The sequence below is a fragment of the Gadus macrocephalus genome, chromosome 15 (assembly GCF_031168955.1).
Source record: "Gadus macrocephalus chromosome 15, ASM3116895v1".
Classification (NCBI taxonomy): domain Eukaryota; kingdom Metazoa; phylum Chordata; class Actinopteri; order Gadiformes; family Gadidae; genus Gadus; species Gadus macrocephalus.
In genome coordinates, this window is record NC_082396.1 from 5,424,869 (window position 1) to 5,434,544 (window position 9,676).

At 44.6% G+C, this 9,676-nt stretch overlaps 1 long non-coding RNA gene across 1 annotated transcript; it reads right to left on the reverse strand.

The window, feature by feature from the left end:
• Nucleotides 1-5,939: 5,939 nt before the first annotated feature.
• On the reverse strand, nucleotides 5,940-7,866 carry LOC132473455 (uncharacterized). The gene is made up of 2 exons (XR_009529384.1): nucleotides 7,517-7,866; nucleotides 5,940-7,340 (listed from the first exon to the last, which is right to left on the reverse strand). It is a non-coding gene; the product is annotated as an uncharacterized LOC132473455 (long non-coding RNA).
• Nucleotides 7,867-9,676: the final 1,810 nt, after the last annotated feature.

The window sequence follows — 9,676 nt, forward strand, 5'->3', positions numbered from 1 at the left end:
CACCCTTTATCCACAGCGTAAAGGAGCTTATACTGCCGGGCCCCGGGACAATGGGGGCTCCAGGGACGGTGAGAAGCGTGGATTAGGTTGTGTATTGTACGACGTGCTATAATACCGGCCCAGTGTGACAGCTGTGGACGAGGACGCATTATGGTGCTTTATTACGACCAAGACTGACCGATCATATTATTAAATACACATCAGACTCACAACCGAGAAAGTGCTTTAGAGAGCGTGTGGGCGTCCGACAAACGAACAATCGGCTCGCACTCTCTCTGGACCATTCAGTGAGCAATGGGACGGGGGACGAGGGGGGGGGGGGGGGCAATGAATGTAGAGTAAACAGAGTATGTTGAGCTCACTCTTCTTCGTCTCTATAATGTCAGATTAGTGTGGTCCGGGCCGTACAGCGCCTGCTCACCATATTGTGTGGAGAGCAGATACACAAACTCTCTGTAATCCTGATCAAAGTCTCCTAGTTTCTGTGGTTGCCATGGCGCTTTGTCGTGAACTCAGCATCACCTACCTGGAACAGCCATGATCTGTGACTAAAGGGTATTGTTGAAAAGTTTAAAAGAAAAGGCCCACCGCAATTGAGCTATAACTCCCCCTCTTACGCCATTGACCATCGCTAAACGACCACTAGAATCCGGCGGTCTGACAGGTGGGGCAGTTAATGTCAAATCTGATCCGAGAGCTTTCAGGAAAGCTGAGCTATTCGATCCGTTCTTACCTAACCGCTATTCTACTGCCATGCCCACCTCAGTTCAATAACCCATCTTTAACATGACATCACTTTAATTTGCTCTCTCACACACACACACACACACGCACACACACACACACACGCACACACACACACCACACACACACACACACACCACACACACACACACACACACCTCCAGGGCTGCAGGGGGCTGAAGCCACCGTGTTGAATTTCAAAGCCCTGCACAGTCACCCCCCTCTCCCGCCCCCCCCCCCCCCCCCCCCCCGCCCCCTTCCTACCCACTCCCACACACAACCTTTTAAGCCTTTGGATCAAAGCTCATGAGATGGCCCTGGAGTCGAAAAACAACCCGGGCCTTGTAGCCTGAAGGACGGTGCAATCCCCTCGTTCATGAATAGTGAATAAGCGGGGAGAGGGACTCCAATCTGGCCTGTTCCGGTCTGGGTCTTTGGAGGGGCTGTTTACTCATCCGCACTCCCATTATCATTTCCTTTCCCAAAATGGCTGGGAGGGGGAGAGACAGCCGCATCCTGGAGTGATCGTACCGGTCCCCCCCCCCCCCAGCCTGGGGGGTGTCCACATGCTCGCGTTACGCTTCTGCCCCCCCCTCCTACTTTCTTTGGTGTCCGTGGAGGATTTTGGGTTGAATGTCTCCCACATGTTAAATATCTCCAGCATCCACGCCCAGCAGCTCCTCACCACATGATGAACGCTCCTTCAAGGTGACTTGTTCCGGTGTGTGTGTGTGTGTGTGTGTGTGTCTGTGTGTGTGTGTGTATTTGTGTGTGTGTGCGTGCGTCCATGTGTGTGTGTGTGTGTGCGTCTGTGTGTGTGTGTGAGTGCATGTGTGTGTATGTTTGGAGGGGGAACGGGAAGGGGTGATGAATATTTTAACGACTTATTGTATGAGCTGGGAGAGAGAGGGGAGATAGAGAAAGATAAAGAAAGAGAAAGAGTGAAAGATAGAGAGAAGGAGGAAGAGAGAGAGAGAGCAAAGGACAGGGAGAGAGAGAAGGAGCGAGAGAGAGAGAGAGAAGGAGCGAGAGAGAGAGAGAGAAGGAGAGAGAGAGAGAGAGAGAGCGAAGGACAGAGAGAGAGAGAGAAGGAGAGAGAGAGAGAGAGAGTGACAGAGAGACAGAGTGACAAAGCCTGTGTTGTCATATGAGCTTATCCAGTCTCATCCTCCCCTGGAGCTTAGCGGGGGGGCGGTCGGAGCTGTCTGCCCCATCAGGAGCAGTCAGGTCAGAGGTCAGAGGGCAGGCCCGGGTATCAGGATCACGTAAAGTGATCAATCGACTCTTGTTTTTCTTGTCCTTTTTGTGTACCATTGTCCTTGATCACTGTCCCTGGGGACGGATCAGTCCAATAGCTACACAGTTGAATGTCAATGAGATTGGGATTATTCTGTGATTATGCATTCAGATAGACCAAGGACTATATAATCCTCAAAGATGATCGAGAGAGGGGGGGGGGGGGGGGGGGGGGGGGGGGGTTGTCACGTTCAGAATGTGTGAACGACAGGTCGGAAGCAACACCCTTTCACTTCACAGCGAGGACACCAGAAGCGACCAACTCTCAGTGCTCAGCACAGCAGTGCATGACCTGCACTCTCTTTCCTTTTGGTGTACAAAACAATCGACAAGAACATGTAGCAACCGTTTAACTTCTATTGATCGTTACCTGATCAATGTCAGCCCGATTCAACATGTGTGGTGCTCGTCAATAACTCCACAAGGTCACTACGATGCTTGATGAAAGTTTCCCAGATCATCAAATACATACCAGTCCGGAATCGATGGTGGTATTGATCCACCTCATGTTGGGAGGGTTATACAGACGTCATGGTTTATGCAGTTGGTTTAGAACAGTTGACGTCCTCGATGTGAAATGTTTTGTGTGTACGTGAGTAAGCTTGGAGTATTTTGTAGTGCTGTGAGAGGCTGAATCACACAGAGCAGTTTGCTTGTTAATAATGAGCTCGTTACGATGACACATGCTGGGCCATGACTAATACTTCACCTTGGTTTTTGGCAAATTCAAGCCAAAATGCAGACATTGATTGCTAGGTTTGTCCAACTTTTTCACTTTCAGGCTCATTCAATCATATACAGAAATGCAAAGGTTCAGACGAATTGAAAAACATTTTCATTTGCAAATTGAAGCATCGATGTGATCTCTGTGTGTGCCTGTGTGTGTGTGTGTATGTGTATGTGTATGTGTGTGTGTGTGTGTGTGTGTGTGTGTGTGCACGCATGCGTGTGCATGTGTGTGTGTGTGTTTTACTACTGTTTAATTAGTAAATCTCCCTTTAAGTGGCATTGAATCTAGAATGGATGGTCTGCATTGTCTACAGAGCTTTCCTCATGTCCAGTGTCCATCTGTAATATGTGTGTGTGTGTGTGTGTGTGTGTGTGTGTGTGTGTGTGTGTGTGTGTGTGTGTGTGTGTGTGTGTGTGTGTGTGTGCAACCCGGTATCACGCGATTGCGTGCTCCTGCGCACAAACGTTAATCTACTGAAGCGTGTTCCAGAGCACGATAGTCCGACTTTTTGCGTGTTACACAGAACGAAATGTAAACCAATGCATTCTGAATGGGAGTGTTCTAAGACAATTAACGTGCTCCACAAAACGGTACGAGAGAGAGAGAAAGAGAGAGAGGGAGGGACAGAGAGAGAGAGAGAGCGAGAGAGAGGCTTCAGAAAGGGTGTGCGCAGATAGTACAGTGCACCCTAGTTATGTTTATGCCAAAACCACAAATGCTATATGTATATATATATATATATATTGCCTATATATATATGTATAGGCTATATATATAATTAGGCTATAATTATATTATTTAGCGTGTAATGAGACAATCTATAGCCAAATTGTCGAAGATGCCCGAGAATCTTCGGGGATATCAGCATGGGAAATCGGCGAATCAGACCCATGAACCTATAAAGAAAGACGTCATCTCAAGCGGGAGAGAACGTTTGCGGTGCTGGTTTGTGTCACGTAAGTACAGGGCTCTCATGTCTCATGCATTCGGCGTGAGACACACGCAATTCAACCCATGCACACGCTCAAACCTGTGCCGTGTTCCAATACCCGTACTGTCCGTACTTACTAGCCAAAATTTGAGTAGATCCGGCGAAAAGAAGTATACTTCAAGGACCCGGATGCCGTACTCAAAACGGGCTAATCCTGAAGTGTGGATCGAAGGACACTCCCCGTACTCAACGGCAGCCATCTTAGCTACGTAGCGGAAGAGGCGGAGCCAGGCTGAGCCAAAGTCGGCGCATTTTCCACATAGCCTGCATTAATAGAGTCATTTTGTAGTTTTTATAGTTTTTATAGCTGCTAGGCGTAAAGAGTTCACTGTTCAAAGCGGGATGTTTATTGCGGGGGAGTAGCCACGGCGGCAGTCGTGATCGTAATTTCCGGTTAGTGCACCACAGAGTACTCGTCTACCCCAGCGTCTACCGTTGCTAAGCGACGTCACCGTCTTTGCGGACAAATTATTTCTCTGCTGATCAACACTACAAATGGCCAAAAGACTTGTATCCCCCCCCCCCACCTTAAATAAATACTATGGCAGAATTATTATTATTATTCTCATTCAACTTGAACATGTGTTTTTACAGTAGAGTGGTGGAGGGATGACGTATGTTGGCCAACCCGGAAGTGAGCGTCGCCCTGGTTTCCCTCGACAAAAAGCCAACGGGTTTTGCCATTGGATTTTGGATTATTATAAATTGAAACAATTTATTAAATAAATATTTGTGAGATGTCATTAGTCATTTGTGAGATGAGTTTGCTTCCTATTTATGTCGAGTATACACCCCTACTGTCCACAAGCATCCCCCCATATGGATTTGGAGAATTGTTGCCACGTCCCAGTGGTGGAGGTATCATATATATGAAAGAGGGCATTCAATTATACTATAATGATCAATTAGGAGGCCGAAGCCCTAAAGGAAGTGATGTAATAGGTGCCTGAGGGTCAACATTTGAGAACCCCTTTTATCAAAGGGGGTCTCAAAGGACTAATACGCTTCAACAGCGGCTGCAGCAGAAGTGTTGAGACGAAAGATGATAGACATTTATAGAATTTTCCCATTCACATGATTCTTCGCACGACCTGCAGGTTGGAGACTGAAATAACCCCCAAAATGAGTAATAATGTAAAAGCAGCCAAGTCCCACAAATTGCTTGAACTATTTATTTCATTCCATTGTTTCGTTGATATGTATTTTTGAAATGTTTCAAGCATATGGATTTAATGCAATATCCACAAACAGTTCAAAAGGGTACCATGAAATGTCTTGTTTATTGTATTAACCAGTTCATTTCTCTTTTGTGAAAGTCACCAAAAGTCGAAAAAAGTTAAACGCAAGGTCACAGGCTAACAGTGGAGCTGTGTTGGGAACCAGAAGCCAAGAGCTTCCATGGAAACTTTCTACCCATGTTAAATAGATTTAGTTGCCAGTTCCTTTTCTGCCCATTCTTTTTTAAACTTGTGGAAGCACTTTGCAGTACTGGGAGACACCATTTCTAACGGCAATGGAGCTAGATTCTAAAAATATCAAAAGATGCCCAAAGCAAATACCTTTAACCCATAGTTGTGTTTTATCAAATTAAAAAATGTCAGAGTTTCATTGACCACAAATTGAGCAGAAATATTTTGCATACAAATCTTTAAATAGTTTAACCACATTAAGAAAATACATTTGTTAATTTTTTTTATTAGTGAAGCCACAAGTTTTGCACATTATCCAAACAGAATACCTGAAATGTTGATATTTCAGCCCTTTCGGGTTAAAACAAGAGAAAAGGACAACCTAACAAGAGTGAAAAGTTTGGGTTAGGTGACCTATAGTTCAAAGATGTCCCTGGTCAGGTAGACTAAATAAAAGTGTATTCCCAATTGCTCCAGGACATTCGTGTAATTTACTTGTGAGCTCTCCCTCAAGCCTAGAGAGACATCAGTGTTGAACCACCAACTGAAGGAGGGTATTTGCCATTAGTATGAATGACAACATTTCATGGCTATTAATTTAGTTCATTATATTTAGCTGATTTGAATAGACTTTTCTAGCAGGTGAGGCTGTCAAAGAACTAAATATGGAGCAACTACAAAAAGTAAATTTGCAGCATGACCAAATTATACAAAAAGTATAGGAACTGTTCTAGCAGATATGTTTTAGAAGTCTCTTTTGATAGGCAGGGAATAATTGTCTTTGTCACCCTGTAGTCATGCCATCAAATCTGTTGGGCAAAGTACCGCTACTGATTAATCCAGTAGACTCACCAGTCAAGTCCCCCTAGTTAGAAAATGGAAGAAACCCAGTTAGTCATGTTAATTATTCTGTTGTTGCAAATGAAGACTAATACTTTCCACATATTGCGATTCAAGTTACTGGCTGCAGTCTTGGATTTTATAGTTCTATATGAATAGATTCAATTGACTAAACTATTAATCATGCTTCAGAAGAATTAACCTTTCTTGGATGGCAGATCTACCACAAGCCTCCATTGCCACAACCTCCAGATGGCTTACGACCTACGGCAACTCCTCGACTACTGCAAGCCAACAAATTGGCTCTTGCACACCAGACACGCATTTTGCTTTATTTTAGGTTTTCAGGCATCTTAAAATACCTAAATCATCGCTCCAATACACAAGTCAGCTAATGGCCTACAAGGAAATGCTGAAGCTAGTGTTAGTGATGGCGATAGAAATGGACAAGCTTGCGTGTACAAATAATCAACTAGAATTGCAAGGTTCACAGCCCAGTTGCATAAGTGGTCACAACCGTTGGATTGTAAGCAAGGGTAAAAAAAAAAGAAAAAAAAAATTCCCACAAACTAGTCAACATGGTCAATTGAAAGCCTGTACAAAACGACCCTGGAATAGTCAAATGCAGCTTTACTGCGGATGAATTAAGCCAAATTGCATAAACATCCAATGGTAAACAGTATACAAATGCAATCAAGGTTGCACTCACACTAGGCCATCTGGCCGTGGCCGTCGCAACTGTGGCCTGGCCACGGTAGGCTCTTGTACATGCGCCATCACGTCGCTAGCATCCAAACAATTCTACCAAACCTTAACCAACTAGTGAAAAATGGAACAAAACTTTAGCACACACCCAGTGACTAATCACCTTGTCCAGGGGTGTTCCAACGTGGTTTACCAGAGGGCCTTGTGGACTTAAAGTAAGCCACACATTTGACAGAGACAGCACGGAATGACGTTAAACTAAGCTAATCTACAGGTTGCTAGTGCAATTACATGAGCATTTTGCACAATATTTGTACTCCAATGCTACGTAAAGCAGGCTTCTTCAGAAACCCGTAGCCTGCTACATTGAACACATTGGCAACTGTAACAAATCCTGACCAAGACCGAAAGATGGCTCTGGAAGCCACTACGGCCCACGCAGCAGATTACTGCGTGGACCGTGGTGGCTTCCAGATCAACCCTTCGGTGGACCATTCATACACATGTATTCCGAGGATGTTTTGAAGACACTGGAGTCCCATGGCACTAGATTCTTTTGAAGACTAAGTTGGTATGGGGGGGCCCAAAGGGGGCCCCCCCATAGATCTTGTCAGTCATCTAACACCTGTTAAGAAAAACACACACACACACACATCACAAGATACAAATCAGCAAAGCTAGGTTAACAAACAGCGGCGACATGCATGTCAAGGTGCAAAGAGCAGGGATACTGATGGCTTGTGTCCGAGGAGACAGCCCAAAAACGTTAACAATTAATAAAGGAAAATAACTTTTACTCACTGCGGTGGTCTGTTTCGAAGTGCCATGTTGGTAGCAATATTTGTCTGGGCTGTTCAGTCAAATGCCCACAAAAACAAACACGCAACAACGCATACTTTCAGTTTGTATAAAGTGACAATAGTGATCTGCAATCTAGATCGAAAACTTTCAATCCTCACTAAACTCAACCTCGATTGACACAGGCCGATGCGAAAAGTAAACCAAACCCATTGTATTCTCCTTTAATAAAGGGGTGCGTGACAGGTGATCTCAATTAAGAGCTAATCAGAAAGAACACACTGATCGTCCATGAGTGAGACGTTCAAAACGAGGACGAGGATTTAACGGAATTGTTACCATTCAAATTCAAATTTCTTTATTATTGGATAGGGTATGATATCAATGATTTAGGCTTTGAGTAGGCCTATATTTCTTAAATATATTTCTTAAATTTTTTCACCCCTTCGCCTTTTGAATATGAAATCTATAATCTCAGCCTCTCTATAATTTGCCCAACACAAATATTTTATTGTTCAAATAAAATCCCATCCTTATTTTGCCATTCATATTGAATCTTTACTGTCTTTCATTGTACAACACAATCATCTAATAATTATTCATAACGCTCTTCCATCTCCTTGGCTGCATTAAGACGAGGCTCGGGTCAGAGCAAAGATCGGGATCCACACATGATAAGGGATAAAGTTATTTATTAGAATAAAGTAAGTATCATGAAATCTGTAAAGGGATTAGAGTAGCGTATGGAAGATTAGAAAATGTGTGATTATGATGATGCTGTGGCCGGTCCAAAACCTTAAGGAACCACCCTAAACAGAACCCAAGCCCACCTGCCTCTGTGGAAAGAGAGACTGGCTAAAGCCTGCGTGGCAGACCTGCACAGGTGCACCTCAGCCCCGCCCACTGGCTACCTGTGGCAGGGAGGCAAACACAGAGGACCCAGCAGACGAAGGAGAGAGAGAGCAGTCACAGCTGTCACATCTGTTGCCTGAAGATTCTTTGTTTGTCTCCAACAAAACCTTCCAAACAGATGAATCATTGGCTCATCCCAGAAGTGTCAAATTACTTTTGTGTGTCAAAACGGGCAGGGTGGTCGTGGACTCCTGAAAAATACTATGGTTGTTTTGTATGTAGAATAAAATGCCATTGTACATTTAAAAAAAAAAAGGGAAGACTTTCACAATGCAGGATTCTGGGAATGCAGTGATGGAATCCCGATTACACCTGTTCCCTAATAAATGGGCTCAAGATTCTGAGTCTGCCTGCAAGAGGTCGTGTGTGTGTGTGTGTGTGTGTGTGTGTGTGTGTGTGTGTGTGTGTGTGTGTGTGTGTGTGTGTGTGTGTGTGTGTGTGTGTGCACGCGTGCGTGTGTATGTGAGTTTGTTTTACTACTGTTTAATTAGTAAATGTCCCTTTAAGTGGCATTGAATATAGAAGGGAAGGGCTGCATTGTCTACAGAGCTTTTCTCATGTCCAGCGTCCATTTATAATGCTTACTGTCTACGCAAGTGTGGTCGTATTGATCGCTGCATCGATCGTGTCTGTGTTGAGTGGAAGGGAGCACCATTGATCCCGTGAGAAAAAGCAGTTTGTATAATGCTTAGGCTGACAATTTGTTCTGCGATAGCACCGCGCGGTACAAATGAGCTGTTAACGATTTCCAACTCGATATTCCCACAATATTAACCTACAAAGAAAGTGTGTTGGTTTTACCGAGCAATCCATTCGCTCGTTCCAATCGGTTCCTCAAGACGCACCAGGGTTCATTGTCTTAACACCGTGGAGAAGCATTGAGGACGGCTCCCCTTTCTCTGCCTATACGAGTGATTTGATTGGCGGCACGTGGCTCAGAAGGTAGAGCGGGTTGGCTGGTAATCGAAAGCTTGCTGGTTCGATCCCCGGCTCCTCCAAGCCGAGTCTCGAAGTGTCCCTGAGCAAGACACCTCACCTTTCCCGACGAGCTGGCTGGTGCCTTGCGTGGTTGACTCCGCCGTTAATATGTGCATGAATGTGTGCATGAATGGGTGACTTTTAGGCAGTATTGTAAAGCGCTTTGAGAGGCCACTGGTTAGAAAAGCGCTGTATACATGTATATTTACCATTGCCCTGCGACGTATGTTCATAAAGCGCTTCAGAATGAATGCTAAGTACATTATAGATTTG